The sequence below is a fragment of the Cyprinus carpio genome, chromosome A19 (assembly GCF_018340385.1).
Source record: "Cyprinus carpio isolate SPL01 chromosome A19, ASM1834038v1, whole genome shotgun sequence".
NCBI classification, from domain to species: domain Eukaryota; kingdom Metazoa; phylum Chordata; class Actinopteri; order Cypriniformes; family Cyprinidae; genus Cyprinus; species Cyprinus carpio.
Genome location: NC_056590.1, coordinates 7,493,317 through 7,513,464, shown reverse-complemented (window position 1 = coordinate 7,513,464; position 20,148 = coordinate 7,493,317). Strand labels below are relative to the sequence as shown.

The window sequence follows — 20,148 nt, the reverse complement described above, 5'->3', positions numbered from 1 at the left end:
CGATTAAAAAACACTTCTGCTTCCTTTTTTTTGCCTTTTGAGGGTGTAAATTTCGTTTCCTTTTTTCTGTAGAGACCAAACAGTGTGTTTGTCATTGAATGCACGTCACGAAAAATGAAGAAATATCTAGCAATATCAGCCGTCTTTGTGCGTTACGTGTAGCTCGCATTTCTCATGTACCACCTAACATCTGTGTCTGGTCGGTTCCTGATGTGTTTTTCTTGCGAGTCCTTGGAGCAGCACGTCGTTTGTTGGTAACATAAACATAAAGCGCCTGATGCGTAGAGCCGATGGGAGGATCAAAAGGTTTACAAGACCGCGGTGTTGATTACAGCCCTTGCACATGTCTTTATCCTGCAGCGCGCAGAGGCAGACTCTGAGCAGAAAATACCAGGGATGGGAGGGAAGAGATGGGGGATTTTGTCAGACACAGAGCTGTGGGACGTCTAACTTGTCGACATCCGGGATCTGCTTAGACTGGTCCTGAGTCGTGGTAGCGTCAGTGCGAGCCACATGACAAACGTCGGCTTCCGCTGGATGTGTGTGTTGATGGAGAGGAATCGAGGTCTGATCGCGGGGGGTGGCTTGTCAGTGCATGGGCTCATCTGTCATTCGTGGTGCCTGATTATATTGAGGCAATGTGATTTGTGCACATGAAATCACCGTTTTGGAATACAAAAGCTGCAAAGAAGTTTGTGAGACTCGTGGCAGTATATTTTGAACGTTATGACGTCATTTGGTAGCTTTGAGGAACAGACCCTGAATTTTCCTCTTTTTTAGTTCTCCAGTGCGGAATTTGAAATCGGTCAGCGTTCACAGGATGTGGAACTGGAAATTCAACAGGGATTTTTAATTGAAGTGCAAATTTCGCAACTGAAAACCAGACATGTTACAAGAACAGATAACTAGAGGCAGGCTATTTTTGTTGTCCGTTTCCCTGCTTGTAAGCGTTTTTCACTTGTGGTCCATGTTGCATCATGATGTATTGTGGTGGTATAAGTGCGGGGGATTCTGAGGGACAATGAAGCCGTATTTATGACGGCCTTAAGATGTGTCCGGGGGTATGTGTCATGGGTAGTCAATATAGGATGTATTTGTATTTTTCAATTACAATTGGGTTTTGTTCTGTACAATAAGGGGGGGGTTGGTGATGAGTTTAAAACACTTTAGGATGGGCGGCTTGCTGCATGTAGTTTATTTTAGTGTGATTATGACGTTGTCTATTATTAAGTTGGGGTAGAAAGTGTGGTCGGGTGTCTTGGTAAAGATATTTCGATAAAAAACTTTTAGTGATGAACTATATTTAAAACATTCCTTATTTAGTTGTAAGCCAGTACTTCTTTCACTAGTATTGTTAGATCTTTTTTAGTTTTAAATATTATTTTCTATATATTTCTTAACTGTATAATTTAAATTGTATTTGAAAGACATCTTATAACATTTTAACATGTCCTATTTATTGTATGTTAATAATTTTTTTAATTTTAATGATATTTCTGTTTAAAATTATATTATCACTGTTATACACACTCAGCGGGTGGAACGGTTTAAACTTTATCATGGTTCCGGTTTGTATATCATGGTTTTTAGAGTCACTGTGTTCGGGTGGTTGGTACTTCGGCTAGTGTGCTGGTGTTTATGGAAAAACTATACTTTTCGAATAAAAAAATAACAAGAAAATAAGAATATTCTTATCTTACTACAACAGCACACAGCACAAATAAAATACAAAAGATCCAAAATATGTTTTTTTATTTTTTTTTTTTTTAGGTAGGTCTAGCATTAGTTTTTAGGTACAGAATTGAATAAAGTAGTCAAATGTGTAATACAGCATTGCATATTTGACTGTATAAATTAAAGAGTAATCTTTATCCAAGTCCACAAAAGCTATCCAATCAAAAGCAATAAATGATTTATTTGTTGTTGCTGTTTCGATTAATATTAAGACTGTCTCTTCATACGAGAATGCACTGCTCCAGTACGTTCAGCCGGCTTTGTCCTGCTATAGGATACTTACCAAGATTGTTGACATAATTTTTTGTGTGAATTTGTCCATTCACACACCACATACTTAAGACGAGAGCTTAATATTTGGCTTGTGTTCTGAAGGCGTCGGGCGGGAATACGACTTCAGAGATGAAGAGTTAAATATTTTGCTGCTGTTGTTTTTTTTTTATGTGTTTATTTATAACACCGCCAGATATTACAGCATAATCGTTTGGTACAGATTTAATTTTAGTTAGGGAAACTTGAGTCATACAGGTGTGTGGATAGATTTGAGTAAAACCGTTTGTATTTTTGGGAGCTTTAAAAGTTCTCATTAACTTCTGTATTGTGCAAATCAAACAGCTTAAACATTCATGGGGGGCCCAAACATCTCTTATGTTTCACAGAAAGGGGCCTCGAATCTGGTACAGGTTACGACCAACATTATGGTGAGTAAAGGTAGAAGGACAATATTTCTGTTTGAATGAAGCATGCATTTAAGAGGGTTACATACTGTCATAGGGGGCAGGAGGCTATTATCTCTGTGATGAGCTGCGATGACTCCAAGATTTTAACATTGTAGTTTCTGCATCGACAGCAGTTTAATTTAGTGTGAACACCATCCAATACAACGAAGATTCTTCAGCTCAGCTTCACGCTCTATAATGTGTCACAGCATAATTCATATTGCTGGAAATTACCACAAGGACACCTGCTTGCTTATAGGTTTGCTCTCTCGTAGCTCAGAGAAAAATCCCTAGGAGAAATACAAATGCAAAATCAGACAATAGTCGACATACAAGAGTAAAGAGCTATTAGCTGTATGTGGCTAGCAGAGCTCAGAGTATTTGGTCTTGGAAGATTTTGGTAGGAAATAACTGAGGTCACATTGAGAACTTTGACTTTTGATTGCAAACTTCTAAGCTCATTTTTGTGACACTGAGCTCTTCTGAATCTCTGGAGGAGACGTGCGAAATTACTGAGTTCTTTTTCTTATAGTGCAAATTTTCTGGAAACAATTTCAGATTTACCTGTTGTAAGCAACACATTAATAATCAGAGATAAACCCAGATGTCTTGAAAAACACAGGTGTTTCATCACATATGGCCATGACTTTTGAAAAATAAGCAATATTAAAAACACTTTCATACGATCTTGTTTAATTTGTACACTAATAATGTCTAACAGTGACAATATGTGAGAATTTCTTTTTTTTTTTTTTTACATCTGACAAAATTACAGCTTTACTAGAAATGTAAAAAAAAAAATTAAAAAAGGGTTATTTACCTTGATTTTTCTTTGTATCCTTGACAGATCATTTCTTCTGAAGATATGCTTTTCATGGACATGTGTGATAACTAATGAACAGATTCACCAACTTCTGAAAAAAAGAAAAAGAAAAAATTATTGGGAGATGTTTTTGGATCAATTTCACATTTAAAAAGGCATTATATATGAAGGCATGAAAGTGTAAGAAATTGTATAAATGAGATAATATTTAAGTTTTTAAGCAGTATTTTGAATCTATTTTTATTTTTATATTTTCCGTTTTCACTTTAAAGTTTTAGTAATTGTTGTTGTGCATGTCATTTTTAGTAGTTTTTTTTTTTTTTTTAGTAGTTTTCTACACTGTAAAAATTCCCACCTACCTGTACTTCCAAAACTAAGTTCAGTTGCTGCCTCATTTCAACTTTAATGAGATTAAACTGCCTTAATAATGAGCCGAATCTCATATAACCTGAAATGCAGTTGATGTGGTCACATTAATTTTTGAGCTTTGTTATTGATTTTTGTTTATTTTTAAATGTTTATTTCCAGGTAAAGTGACAATGTTTTTTTTTGATAATGGTTTAGTCTCATTTTTAGTTTTACCTTGTTTAAAATCACCCTGTAAAAACACGTAGCCAAAAGATTGCTCTCATTGTTGAATAGCAAAGACCTCTGTACGCCGTTTTATGTATATAGCTTGGAGGAGAAATGAGTGGGCTACCTGTCATAAATTCTCCCAGAGAGTTTGGTTTGTGTAAGCCATGGCGATAGACACAAATCCTTTAGCTTCCTTGCTGCACCTGATCTGAAATTTTAGGCATGAGTAATGGTAATTGGCAGATAATCGAACCCACGCACTCCAACGCTTCGTCCAACGGCCGTGCTATCAGCCATCCACTCACATCAGCCCTGCCATGACTGGACGGAGGAGAGAGATATCTTGGCATAAGCAACAGGAGACAAGACACCTGTGTCCTGATCCTACCAACCATGACAACGTGCGTCAAACCACCACTAACCCAGCGAACTGTATCAATAACACAATCAATAAAGCAAATGAATTCCAGATCAGTTTTGCGTAATTTAATTCGATTTTCTCATGTAAACTCCAATCTGCTGTGCTTAAAGTATATGTGCACCTAGTGCTGTGCGAAATCTCGCCTAATTGTATTTATTTTGTTTGATTGTGTTCTCATTCGATCTTGTACTTACGAAGCGAATCTTTAACAGGACGTTTATTTTTTCCAGATAGAAATTCGTGGGATGCAGTTTCGCACAAAGCAACTATAGGGTCGCAAGTTCCATTAGTGACCAATAGAGTTCATGGAATCTCATAACCCCAGCTTTGTCGTAAGAGCTCTGTGGAAAATGCACGCCTGAGTGGTGCTGTCCCATGCAAACACTCAACGCAGTGGGTTCCAGGATGTTGCTAAATGCCTTGTCGTGCGAAGGCTAATTTAAAGGGTTTATAGCATATTGATGTGGGCTAAGAAGACCGAAGATATTCTGAAATTAAAAATGGGGACTCCTTTACTAATTTAGTGGCTATCAACCTGTGGTGTAGGCTTTGGCTTATATCACAACCATCGCACTAACCATTAGTTTTAATCAAAGGAGACCGTAGATGTGCGCGATCTATTAATGTCGTAAGCAGTGCGGAGAGCCGTTTCTGAAACTGTGCCTCAGGCGTGTGCCCTGCTTGCCTATAACACAAGTCGAATTGACTAGAAGGTGAGCTATGTTCTGGGGGGGCCATAATGCAACTGCAGACGAGTGCAGTGGAAATAAAGGGGTGTAGCCAAACATCATTAACGACATAGGGAAGCTCACCTTATACTCTTTGAAATTCGGAGTCATATATAAGGTGATTTCTTATTTCTTGGTTATAGTTACAGTATAGAAAATATCATGCTGGCTTTTACATACCCAGGTGCCCCTAAATGTGAACAAAATCGTTTCCATTGCGGTTTGGTGGAAATCCTTCCTTTTTCGAATTTTCTGAAAAACCAACCTCATGCACAGTGTAAAAAACTTTTTGTTGATATCGCTTTTTTTTGCAAAGTTGAAACTTTCCAGCGCGTATCTTTCAAATTTTAACTTTGCTCCGTTTTAAAGTCACGGCAAATGACAGCTTATGTCGGATGAAAGCAACTGGAAGAATTGGTCAAGGCTCCCGTCAGTCCACAACAAGGGAGCCGAGCTCGTCAGCTTGCCTTTAACCACCTACTAATTACGTTGGTCAACTTAAGTTTTTTTTCGATCAACCGAGGTATTCCTAAGAGATTCTGTGTGCAGGTTTTTGGTCCAATAAGTAATACCTCAGTCTTGTCCGAATTTAATAAAAGGAAATTACCGTTCATCCAATATTTTATATCTTTAACACATTCTGTCAACTTGGATAACTGTAGAGATTTTCATCTGTTTATATATGAATATAGAAGGGAGTATCATTGGCAGAGCAGTCGGAAGTGATCTCAATTTTCTACTAATAAGGTTGCCAAGTGGCAGCCAGATATATTGAAAATAACAGAGGGTCTAACACCGTATCCTTGTGGCACCCCCATAGTTTACCTAATGTTAACATGGGTTTTTTCCACCATTTCATAAGACAAAATGGCAATGATCTGCTAAGTACGATCTAAACTAACATAATGCCTGTCCCTGAATACCAGTATAATTTTGCAGTCAATCTAAGAGTATGTCATGATCTATAGTGTCGAGTGCAGCACTAAGATAAAGTAAAACTAGTATTGACACCCATCATTTGTCAGAAGCTAGAAGTAAGTCATTTGTAATTTTAACGAGCACAGTTTCTGTGCTATGATGGAGCCTGAATCCTGACTGAAATTGTTTTGCAGGAAGGAGCACAATTGAGTTGATACAACTTTTTTCCAGTACTTTAGACATAAACAGAAGATTTGAAATCGGTCTGTAATTTGCCAAATTCATTTGGATCTAGTTGTGGTTTCTATATGAGAGACTTAACTGCCAACTTAAACAATTTTGTAACCTGACCTAGTGATAGATTTCAATAATTAATTTCCAATTATGTCCAATAAACATCTTTATATAACTCTTTCAATAATTCAGTGGGAATGGGGTCTAATAAACATGTTGATTTAGATGTAATGATTAGCTTATTTAGTTCTTATTGTCCAGTTATGGTCAGTTTATTAAATAAAAACCTTGGATTGTTATCAGGGATAGGCAACTCCGGTCCTGGAGGGCCACTATCCTGCAGAGTTTAGCTTCAGCCCTCATAAAAACTCACCTGCCTGTATCTATCTAGTAATCCTAAAAACACTAATATGGGGCTTGTTCAGGTGTGTTTAATTATGGTTTGGAGCTAAACTCTGCAAGTACGTGGCCCTCCAGGACCGAAGTTGCCTATCCCTGGTCTAGAGACTGTATTAAATAAATACCTTGGATTGTTTTGGTTATTTTCTATGACTTTGCAAAAATGTTCATCCCTGGCTGCTTTCAGAGACTTTTTGTAGCGGGATATGCTTTCTTTCCGTGTGATTTTAAAGACCTTTATTGTAATTGTAGCTGTAAAAACAGTCTGTTATGCTGCTTGATATCAGAAACAGCCCAGGTATGTCTTAGCATATTATTTTAATGTATTATAATTATAAATATACACACTGGTTTGTAGTGCAATTAGGTTTCCTGTTACGCAGTATTATATAGAGTTATTACCTATGATGCTAACCATGAGAAATTGCTTATTTTTCGCGTTGCAAAATGTAGTGGATTTCAATTAGTCTTTCAGTTTTTTGTTTCATATTTTGTATAAGCTAAACTAATAACTTTCAACTTTAACAACCCCAAAAATTACAGCTCGATTGAACTAGGCAATAAAGGAAAAAGAAAAAAAAGTGATTATTTACCTTAATTTTAGTTATCTTAAGAAGATTGTTCTCAAGCATGCCTCTTTATGGAAGACAGATTCAACCTCTGAAAAAAAATACATATTTTAAATTTAAAAGAAATGAAAAAGATCTGCCACAATGGTGAGATTGAACAAACTGTTTTTTCAGGGTTTTCTAGGGGATTGTTAAATCAAGTTTTAATAAATAACAACTATGAAAAAATGTTTTTTAAAATGCATTATCTGTACTGTTAGGGACTGTAGATTTTAGTGGGGGGAAATGCTCTAGCGCAGGTAGCACAGCCCATAATTGGTTCACCAGCATGTTTATAAACAATAGCCCAAACTAATGTTTCATTCAGGGCCGGACGGTGCCCAGATAGGCTGTGCACATAAAGTTTTGCGGAGGTGGGGCCGAGTGAATTTGTTTCTGGAGTTTTCTGTGCTGGCAGCCCACCCACTCAGGTTCAGCAGAAAATGGATGACTTTTCAAGCATCTTCATGCACTACGATCCCATTAGATCCCTGTCAATCACCCAGATGATCTGAAGCAGAGCCGTGTTCAGATAACCCAACCATCTGGCTGCAGTCCAACATGCTTTAAACTGCGTTCAAATCTACATTATACATTTATATTGCATGTTTAAGCAGCACTATGGTCTAGAACTTCTGCCGTCCATATTAATCAATAATGAATATAACCGAATAATGTAAGATTCTGCGAAATAACATCAAGTCAACTTATAGACAATATACTGAGAAGTGAGTTTTTCAATGCTTTTAGTTTTCACATACATATTTCAAAAGTACATTTTTGTTTGAACAAGTTTGACCAAAACTAGAATTTTGCATTTTATAAAGAGATAAAAAAGGATATTGGGGGTTTACCTATACACAATGCAGCTATATACAATACTTATATGTAATAAAACATATAGTCATTTTTTTTTTTATTTGTATTTTCTTCATATAAAACATAACTATTTGTTTTATATTTTATTATATATTTATATATATATATATATATATATATATATATATATATATATATATAAAAATAAGCTATATATACAAAATCATTATATAAAAATTTCAAATATAAATAATATTATACCGAAAAAAAAGAAAATTCAGCTATATATACACATTCATTATGTTTTATTTACAAATATGAAATTATGTATAACATTTTTCTATACATATGTTACGTATAGCTATTTATTTTATATAAAAAATTACATTAAATACCGAGTACAAATATTTTTATATAGAAAAATCGAACGATAGATAGATAACGGGACAAGACTGCCGTCTGCTGGCCAGAGCAACACACTCACACACTCACAACACGTGGATTAACTTCATCTGTAGACCAGTATATTTGGCTATCTTGCCTTAATCCGAATGAGTAGCGCTTGGGTATCGCAAGGCAGTTTCAGCGCTCGGTTTGCTTTGTTCCAAGCATTAGTCTCTGGTTGTCTCGCCGCCCTGATGGCTGATTCAGTCTGACTGACAACACACTTCCGTTGACTGCAAAACTGCATCGCCATGGCAAACACGGACAGAATGCAAAATCCCATTGACCTATTAGGAAGAACCCTGAAAAAGATGTCACACACCTCTGTTTGTCTTCCTCTGCGTCATAACCTACCACCGATGTCAGGTTTTGACATGGCAAACCCCAGCGGACCAGGTCAAATGATAGCGTTCACTAGAGAGTATGGACTTTAGGGACATATTTTGTCCGTGCTCAATGCGGAGGACATAAAATAACATTACTAATAGATTTATTCTGGCAGTGCAAAATGTTATTTATGCCGGTTATTTTTAAAACTTAGATTCATTATCAAGTGATTTAAATATAATTATTACTCACTGTATTAATTTGGCTTAATATATTAAATGTTGTTGAAAATGCTCATTATTCCATTCAAAGACAAAATTATGTTAAATTTTGTTTAACTTATGCCCCAGGTTGACAGTTCCAAAAAACGGGACACACACACTACACACACACACACAATCACTTCACGGCACCCAATTAACATAATTGAGGGAACATACATTTGATTATTTAATGTGTGGTCATATATGGGATTAGGAGTAAATTATATATAAATATATATAATATCTATATAAATATATATATAGGATATATATATATATAGATATATATATTACTATATATAAAACATTTTAATTATTTTATACCCACGTTACATGTACACATATAAGCAATATGTAATTTAGAATAGCAAAAATGTATCTTAAATGAGTTTCATATATATGTAATTGGATATTTTATAGATTTTTAGATATATATAAATATATATATATATATATATAGATATATATATATAATATATTTATATATATATATACTATAAATATATATATATAAGCATACTTTCAATAAAGGACCCGAGTCCACCTTCTTAAAACAAAAGGGCTAATACTAAATTTTACATTGAAAAATCAATGGGGACGAGCTCTGTCACAATGGTGACACATAAAATGAGCTATTACTAAAGTATTTAAGTGTCTAAGGGATTTTTTTGTTATTATCGATTATCTTCTATCTATACATCTATGATAGTGAATTTAATATATATTTAATATAGACTATATTTAATATTAAGAGAATATCTTGAAGGACAACAACTCAAAAATGCAATATAACATAACCAATTAATATGTAATGCTAGAATAAACAAAGTATATGATATAGTGTACCGGTATATATAAAAATATGATATGGAGTTTAAAATGTAAGATATATTTCATATATTGATGATACCAAACACTGACACGCCCTCAGTCCCACCCATGCACCCCAGCTTTAAAAAACCCCCCCCCAGAACGCCCAAAATAGGCAGAGTTATTGAGATTTCACAGCACTAGCCGTAGTTTGACGCTATCTGAGCAGATAAGAGTTAATTTACAAGCCATCCATCAGAGACAAAGACTCAGGTATGAATGAGTCTCCACTGAACCTCAAAACCACACGGTGCTCTAAACTGCCTCCCAGACCCACAGCCATGTTCAGGGAAATAGACAGATTGTGACGGGATGTGATGTGATAAAATAGGTGATTTCCGGACTTTTAGGTCACCAGGACTTTCATAAAGGTCCCGAGCAATTGTACGGGATTCCACCTGACAATCCATCCAGCTGACGAAGATTTATAACAGCAGAAACAACAGCCTAACCATGCTTCCTGTTCCGCTTGTGCCGCCCGATTGCAACAAAACATGCTTTTTTCATTTTGAATACCTTGGGATGGTTGGATTTAACTTTGCATGTAAGTGTTTTAGGTAGTTATTCATCCTTTAAGCATTTTTGGTGCGGTTTCCTTGCAAAGTAATTCAGTGTAACAAGTACTAATATGGATTTGTAATTGTTGCAACACTGTTACCAAAGTTGAAGGTTTAAAATTTATTGGTGCTTTTTTTTATTTTTATAGCACTAAAAACATATAAAACAAAAAATAATTTTAGAAAACAATAATATGTGTATTTTAATTTATATATATATATATATTATATACTATATATATATATACTATATATAGTATATTATAGATATGTGTGTGTTGGTGTGGGTGTGTTGTGTGTGTGTGTGTGTGTGTATTTGCAAAAATTAGTATTTCTTTATAGCTATATATAGATCTATATATATAGAAAGAAAAACGGTTGCACTATGGGACAGCATTAAATAGTTAAATTACAAATTAAGTTAAAACAATGTTAGTGTTTAACAACTAACAAAATATCAACTCAAGATTTGTCTGATTTTAAATTCATGAAATGAATATCAAATTTAAGGGGGAAGGGAGGAAAGTATATTTAAACGAACGACTTTTTCATGATACGTTAGTGGTGGTGTTAGTTTTATAGTGCATATAACAAAAGTATAATGGCCTTTTACCTTTTTAGGCATTAAATCAGGGTCGCTTCATGCAGGGCTCCAGGAGAAACATCTTTCCTGCAGAATTGTAATGCCAACTCTAATGAAAAATGCAACCTGAATTCAGTTAAGCAAGGTGTCTTTAAGGTTACTTGAAAATACAAAGCCAGGTGGGGGCTGGAGCAAGATTGCAGGACAAGCAATGAGGGAGAAAAAAAGAGTAAATACAAAAACTATCTAGATTATAATCATCGAATTTTACATTTTAAAAAAGAAAGTGTATTAAAATTTTAAACTCGACAGTTTAAAGTGTTTTAAAAACAGGGAATTTTAAAATTTAAAAGAACTATTTAAAATACAATGTTAAGAAACGATATTTAAATGTACTTAAAGCAGCTGGAACAAATTACTACATCTTCTCGCTTGGTTTCAAATCATAGGGATCACGCAAGGCTGCAAAAATGGAATAATGCTTGAACATATTATATTATTATTATCTGCTTTTATTCTAGCCCGTGATGTCAAACATGACAAAACATTGTGGACAGGAGTCATTTGTAATTTTCTACGAATGTTGAGTTAAAGTGATGACAGTTGGAAAGGATCTTGTTAACATTCATACCACCAGAATTTCTGTTCTTATAGATAAGATACATCTACACAGGGTTAGCTCGAAGATGCAGAAAGCTTATGTTAATAACAGACTACAGTTACAAAACATACAAATGACAAGTCGTGTGTGCAATGGAAATAATCAACTTAAGGGAAATAGTTCATTCAAAAAACAAAAAATTTACTGAAAAGTTCCAACACAGGCTGTGATAAACAACTCCCAAAAAAACATTATCCACAAGGATTTTTTAGCAGATTGTTTGGGGGGGGGACCTCTTCATTCTGACGGCCACACATTCACTGCACGGATAAATTGTTGAGCAATGATGTAATGCTAACATTCTCCAAATCTATTCCCATGAAGAAACAAATAGTCATATCTGCATGTTGGAGGGGTGAGTACATTTCAGCAAATTTTCCATTTTTGGGTGAACTACCTTTAAAAAGACCAAACGCAAATGTTTGCACCTCAATTCTGAATCAATTCAAAGCTTCAGGGGTGCATTTACGATTAGTGTTATTAAATGTTCTTAAATGACATAAAATAATGCTTATGAAACCTCGAATAAGCTAGCACATCATATATCCTCATTGCCCATTTAAAACAACACATAAAGTATTTAATGATAACATGTTATATACCAGCTAATATGTTGCTAAAGCCTGTTTACAACCAGTATGTAGTAAACAAAGCTTTAGCGAATCCTCCTCAATATTTGAATGGGGGGGGGGGGGGGGGGGGGGGGGGGGGGGGGGGGGGGGGGGGGTGGGGGGGGGGGGGGGGAATTCATGCCCATCTCTATTTATTTATTTTTTCCCCCAATCCAACATCAAAATTATTTTTGATTTTTAATTTTTTGGAAGATTTCATTCTTGCGTATATTGAATACATATATCATAAACGGTAGAAACGCATCGAGAGTTGAGTTTGTAATGGGATGAAGTGTGTTTGATGCTCTTGAAGCTGTGTGAAAATCCAACACCCTCATTTCATCCCAAATCAGTTTAAATCACCATTCAGAGCAGTTAGCACCACAGCAAGAAAACATGAACTCGCCATCATCGCAGAGATCTGCACGGTGAATGCCAAGAAGCTACATGACTGCCAGTCCCGTGAATTTGACAGTAATAACAACAATGTTTGAGAGCATTTGGTTTATTAAAGAACCTCAAACAAGAGAGGAAGCCAAGCTGGTTCTGACTGATTGCTGGACTCAGCGGTTTCTGGCGCGGTGGCAGCCGCAGTGGAAGTCTGCATTAGGGTCGAACAGCAGCGAGTCTCGGTTGTGGTTGTGCGTAAGCATGTCGAGGTGTGGGTACCAGGCATCGCAGTCGTCACCCTGGATCCACTGCACGGTGGTCCTGCTGCGGGAGACGACAGTGAGCCGCTGCACAGGGCTTCAACGCCCTGAGCCACAGCCATCTCATCATGGTCTTCTTCAGAAGGCTGATGATGAAGAAGAGGAGGAAGAGCTGGAGCTAGAGGAAAGATGATGAAGAGGGAGACGGCAGGGAAGGCTGTGGTAGCGGGTGTTTTTCTAGGCCTTCCACGTCGACGCCCTGCCAAGAAAAAAAATTAACAAATGCAATTAATTCATAAAAAGGAAACTATTGATAAAATTTTTTAATGGATTTATTTTTCTAAAAAATGTTTTGACTTATATTTATTATTGTACTTTTTATTTAATAAAAAATTATATTATACATTTTAATCTTTAAGGAAAATATTTACTTTCCATCACATTTTTCAGGACTTAGAATCACAGATCCGAGATATAGATCTATAATATCGATATTAAATATATCTATATCTAATATATATTATATATATATAAAACATCTTTATTTTTAAATTAATAAAAAAAAAAAATTAAACAATTTTTATGATTAATTTACATAAATTGCCCAGACTTGGAATCACAAATTCCTTCATTTTTATATTAATATATACTTCTTTTTTTTTTTAAACATATTCATATTAGACTATTAATGACTAAACACATAAGTATATAAACATATTAGTATATTTCTAATGCTAGTAAATATTAGAATAAAAAATGATATGTACTTCTATATAGCTTTTTTGCTTATCATTCCATATATTTTTCTTTCCTTGAAAATCACCAACTTCCCTAATATTTTTATCTAAATGAATGGAATTAAACTACAACCCCAATACCAAAATCAAGAATAGTGATGTGTTCATTCTCTTTATTTACTGATAAAAGCAACTACAAAGAACAGATTTCCAATGACTTCATGGCCAACTTAAATAATTTTGTAATATGAATAATTTTGATAGCTATAAACAAACTCCAAAAAGTTGGGACAGAGGGCATCGTTTATAACGACGGTCAAACAATCAACTTCCTTTTCGAATTGACACATTTTATCGTCTCTTCCCAATATCACTTGATACAGGACTGCAGCTGCCTCATACAGTTACTTCAGTCTTCGTAGTATTGCCCTCACCTCAATGAATCCCTTACTCACACCCATGCCAGTGCACCACACTGCTGTTTCGCACTGGAGTACAGGCCATAGACGTCGAGTTTTGCTCTGTAGAGAAATGCACCCTTGGTTTGCCTTTATGGCATGCCTTTTGTCTTTTACCCCCCTCGTGTGCCTGTCTGTTGTTGTTTTCCCCCCCCACAAGCTGAAACATGGGATTATCTGAAGACAGCACCCATTTTCCACTGTCTTTGGGGCCACCTAAGATGAACTTGCTGACAATCCCTTGCCTAGAATTGATATTGTATAGATTTCTCCTTGCTGCGTAAATAGAGATTCAAGTTGCCTTTCTTGATGCAGCATGTTTTCTGAGGGTACTCCTGAGAACATGTGGCTATATATAGCACGGACGGTGTCTATTGCAGGGCCATTGAGGGTCAAAGGTCACACACATTCAGCTGAGGTTTCCTGCCTCACCCCACAGACTCAGAGGATAATTTCTGGAATTCCCTGAATCTTTTCACAATATTAGCATGGCAGGTTGTGTGAAAGACCTAAATTCTTTGCAATTTTGCATTGAGAAATGTGATTTTTGATTTTCTTTGGCACAAAGTAACGAGCCGTGATCCAGCTTTCCTGGCAAAAGACCTGAGATCCTGCTTTACACCCCAATCCCACCTTAGTACCAATTCACCCTGCTTTTTGCAAACTTTTTCAAAACAGTTTAACATGGATATTCTAAAATCTTTTCACTTTTATTATGCGTCTTTGCCAAATGTTTTTGGACTCGTTGTGGATGGCTGACAGTTTCAACATAATATTATTTCTATATATATATAAGAATTTACCATAGTTTACAAAATAACATTTAAAGGTTTGGTCAGTACATAACAAATTTGAAAAATCTTTTTTTTCTTGTGTATTTTTGTTTTGCCCCCCCCCAATTTAAAATTAAAGGTTAAGTGAGAAATAAACAAGTAAACCATGAATTTCTTGGAATTTTATTTGCATTTTTTAAACAAAAGTCCCAACTTTTCATAAGCATTAGGGTTATAGCAAAGTACAACTCACTATTTATTTGTAGAATTTTTCCTTATTATCTTTCAAGAAAATAGAATTACCAATTTAAGAAGAAAAGAATTTAGAATCAACTTTCCCATAAAAATTTTTTCCCAAAGACTTGGAAACAAAAACCACAGCATTAACGACTTATTTAAAATGTAATTTAAATAAAATGTAGTAATAGATACCTGGTTAGAAATATCAATTAACAGTGTTTGTAACTTTTTTTTTTTTTTTTTGAAATGGAGAGAGGCCACAGAATTCCACAAAAATCACTGTTTTTTTGCACTAGGTTCTTCCTGGACTGTGGACAATTCCCGTGTGTAAAAACTATCAAATTATTACGCACCCCAGTTTTTTTGGGCAGGCCTGGAAAGGCTGAGGAAAAAAAAAACAATTTGACCCTTGCTTTTCTCTGGTTATTGGGGGCATTCTCCCTCGCTGAACGGGGCGGGAGGGTAAGGTTGGTTAATTGTCTCAACTTTCCCCACATCACCGAGGGTTGTGTATATCGGAGAGAGTTTGCCCTTTGGTCCTCCTTCAGGGGGGAACCAGAACATGCAAGGGGGAAGCTCTGCTGGCGGGAGAGGGGAGTTCAAAACTGATTTGCCGTTTTGGCCTCTGGGTGGTGGTGGAAACCGATATGTTCAACACATATGATTGAAACTGCCTGTTTGGGTGGGCATATTGAAAAAATGTTTGCGTGCCGGGGCCGGGGCGACCCTGGTGTTGCATACCACATCGGTAACTGGGGGACGGCAGTATATGATCGCTGCTTTTTGGGTCCCCCTAGAGGGGGGGACTAGGACAACTCAGAAACCCTTGTGAATCTGACTTTGTAAAAAGGAGGGCGTCTTTCTCTGGCCTTGGTTTCCAACTGCGTCCGTAATCCCAGGGTATCTTGCAGGTTAGAGGGATCGTAAGAAAACTTGGCGGAATCAAGAAGACAAACGGTGGGGGACAGGGGAAAGTGAGGCGGATATGGGGAGGGATAGGGGAGGGGGGGGGGAAAAGGGAAAGGGGGAAGAAAAATGGACCAAAAGAGGACCCATCTCATTTGCGGATATTTCCCGTGTCTACTTGTCCGCTTCGTCGCACCCCTGTGCAGCAGTGTCTCCGCTTCGGACTTGTTACCTCCCAGCGACACCTCCCAACCCCTACGTCGACACGGCCCACCAGCCGGTCCGGGTGGCCCCCGTCCAGCTTCGGTTTTGTGGGGCCCCACACCCCAATGAGCCAGCCTGACCCAAAACACAAAGGGCGTAGTTTAAGGTGCTTCGCTTTCTGGCTCTTTTTTAAGGGTCGAGGCAGCTTGCCGTTTCATCTGGCCTTCAGGTTTTGGGGCCGGATTGGAGTTGGAGGATGGGGACCGGGGGGCTATGGTGATGGCCAAGCTTTTGAAAATGGGTCCCGCCGGGGTTGGTTACGGTGGTTTTTTCTTCTGGTAGTTTGTTGTTTCTTTAGTGTTGGCAGTTCCTCTCACCGCTCTGCGATCTGCCACGGTGTGTTTGTCGTTAGTGTCCGACTCTGGTGAATTGGACGTTGAGCAAGTGTGTTTTATCCCCTCTCACCCACCACGCCCCCCCGCTTTGGGCCAACAGTGAATGGCGTTTGTTGTCCCCCGACCCGACCCACCCCTTTTTTTTTTTTTAGTTTTCGATAATGGGTTTTCTCCTCCCTCCGCTTTTCCGGTTTATTTTTGTGCACACGAAACGTTCTGGAAGGAGGGGAAGTGCCCAAGCACAAAGAGAACGACTGACGTCTTGCCAGTCTGGAGCTAGGGCCCGTCCTGATTGGGACCCACCCAATGTTGAGAGGGTTCTGTCGCCAATCAACAGATTTCCTTTTAAGGGGGACCCATTGCTTGGAGGCGGCATTTCATTTACCACATGGTGACCTGGAGGGGGGGACAGGAGACGAATACATTTAAGAAAGGAGCTTTATTTGTCTTCCAGCCCGGACTCATAATAAAATAATTTACACGTTGTCCCAGGAAATTGCAAGGTGTGTAGTTTCATTTGCCCACACATACAAAAACTACCAATTTAGGGGACAGTACAAGCAGGGAATTATCTGAAACAAACCCAACAAATAACACTCGTTTCCAGCAATACTGCGGGCAATTTGTGAATAGTTTTTTTAGATATTGAAAATTTCATCAAGTTTATTATTTCAAAACTGTTATATATGCAAACTCTATCTTACAACTATTAATGATTTATAAATTAAAAAATTAAAATTATATTTTACTATAAATACTCTGAAATCTCATCATTAAAAAATAGGATTGGTATCTAAAAACATCGTACCATAAACAGTTAATATACAAATTTATTACAATATAAAAACTGATATTTTTTCACTCAATTTCACTTCCACTTCTCTAGAGTATTAATAATGTAAAACACATTATATATGTAAATACAAAAATATAAACTTGATAAAGATTTCTAAACCAGTTATAATTAAATTTGCAATATACAATATAGTCGGGGGAAAATAAAAAATATATAATTGTTTTTTTATATATTGAAATCATTCTTAAAATGGTAAAATCTATACATACACACATACATATTTATACTATGAAACTACTTATAATGGATATATATATATATATATATATATATATATATATATATATTTGTAATTATAAAAATAATCAATATAATAAATATATTGTATATGATATGCGTTCCTAACACACCATAGCTGCTGCGGTCCTTCACTTGAACTTTCCAGCTTTCTTCTCCAGAGACATCAGTTTCTCTTTCCACATGGAGCTCTGCATGGATACGGGACACGATCGTGGACTCCAGAGTGACGTCACACAGCTCTGGGGCCCGTCCCAAACGGAACACACACTGGGTCAGTGCGGGCCGGAAAGTGTACAGGTCACGGACGGAGTCTGGGCACTCGTTTCCATGAGCGTTGCTATTGTTTGTGTCAGACAACCCAATCTCAACAGCTGAAAACACGGCTGGACTCCTAACGACATTCTGACATCCCACAAATAAATGTGCAGGAAAAACTGCAACACACCCGGCAAACCGCAGAGCCTCTCACATAACACTGGGCTAAACGTCCTCCATCGAAGATCCTCCAGTTACAAAGACTTTCGAATATGACCCGTATTATGAATGCTTATTATGCCCAGTAAAATAAAATCTGACATGCTAAAAACAAATTATTAAAATATTTGGAGGACAAACTAAAACACTGCAGCACAGATATTTCAGCACTAAATATCTAGGTAGACGAAATATTAAAAGTGGATATGTAGCAGCCCCGCCAGATGCTCAATTGCTGGTCTTCATTCTGGAAAACAGAACAATGCAGGGCTTTTAGAGGCACTATCAATATCAACCAATAGTTGTTTTTTAAATTGCATTTATTTTATTAAAAGTGCATATTACAGTATAATATATATAAACATTTTAATATTATGCTATTACTCTTTATACAGATTAATACAAAATATAATAAAAAGGCATGTAAGAAATACATTTATTGCATTAAATACCCATATGTATATGCACACAAACATATTATATATATATATATATATATACACACACACATACACAAAATATATACAAAGACTTGGTGTGTGTGTGCGCGCGCACAAACTGGAACATGGTTTTTCTCCAACAATACATAGATTTCTTTACATTGACACTTATGCATGCCCAAATACCAAAGATACAGTTGTGCATCGTCTACCAACGCCTCTGATGTACACTGCATTGTAGCTTAAAGATTTCCTTCCGATACAAATGCTAGTTTAAAAAGCGTGTCAAATCAGTTTTCCAAAGTGTAAAGCATTTAGCATAGCACGTCGTTCGTTTGTTTGTTTATAGATATTCGCTCGTCGCTAAAGGAAATTAGTCGCGTGCAGGCAGAGCAGTGATCGCGAGCACATAAAAACACAGTCACACAAAGCGACCTGCAAACAGCTGCATTACAAACGCAACCACTTCATTCCGTCGAACATTTCGATGATTATAAAACACTTACAAAAGCGTGACATACCCGCAATATCAAGGTATATGTTTTGCGAAACGCTACATAAGTCCTTATTTGTGCTCCGTGGTAACTCTTATCTCCTCCTCTCCCCAGGAAGTGCTTTGAAATTTGGCGCGCCAGGAGAAGAACGAGTTTCCTTGCGCGAAATTTCCACTTCCACTTCCGTCCGTGTTGTCAAAGAGACCGTCAATAATGACAAAGCAGAGCTTTTACCATATTCAGTTTTTTTTTTCTTAACATAATTATTGCAATTATTTCTAAACTGTCACGCACTGATGGATTATTCAATATACTTTTTTAATTGGAATTACAAATTTGAATACAGATGCAACACACACTATATAAAAGGGTTTAAAATTCATTCATTTTAAAACAGAGAAAAAAAGACAAGAACACCAACCATGAGGATTTTTAAAGTCATCGTTTTGTCCTTTTCCTCTCTTTCAGTCAAGAGAGAAAATCGAAGCTGTGCTTGAAGTAAAACTATAAAGCCCCATGTACATAGTACTAAATTAACAAAGCAGCTGACAACAAGATCCTCTGCATTGTACTTTGAGCATGAATGTTGAAGTATAGTTAATATTCTTGTGTTTTATGCAAGTCTGTTATTCATCTGTTAATATATCTTGTCGTGAGAGATGGTTTTCAATGCTCATCTGAAAAAGGAAAAAAATGCTATAATGTTACAAATCATCTTCAAAATCACAAATGTTCCAAGATAGCTAAGATGAATAAAGCACTTTGAGAAACTTGTCTCCTGAGAATTCTTACATGTAAGCTGACAAAAGATCAACTGAACAATGAAATCTCCATAAATGGATGAAGAAAGCACACACTCCTGAACTCATTTAATGTGTGTGTAAACCACTGCTCAAACCTGAGCAGACTTTACAGGATGGACTTGTATTGCCACGCCTCCTATACCATCGAAAAACGTCTTTTCAGTGCAAACTTTTCAGTGTGAA

At 36.6% G+C, this 20,148-nt stretch overlaps 1 pseudogene; it reads right to left on the bottom strand.

Annotated features, from left to right (window-relative positions):
• Window positions 1-12,784: 12,784 nt before the first annotated feature.
• LOC122148722 lies at window positions 12,785-19,269 on the bottom strand (annotated as a pseudogene).
• Window positions 19,270-20,148: the final 879 nt, after the last annotated feature.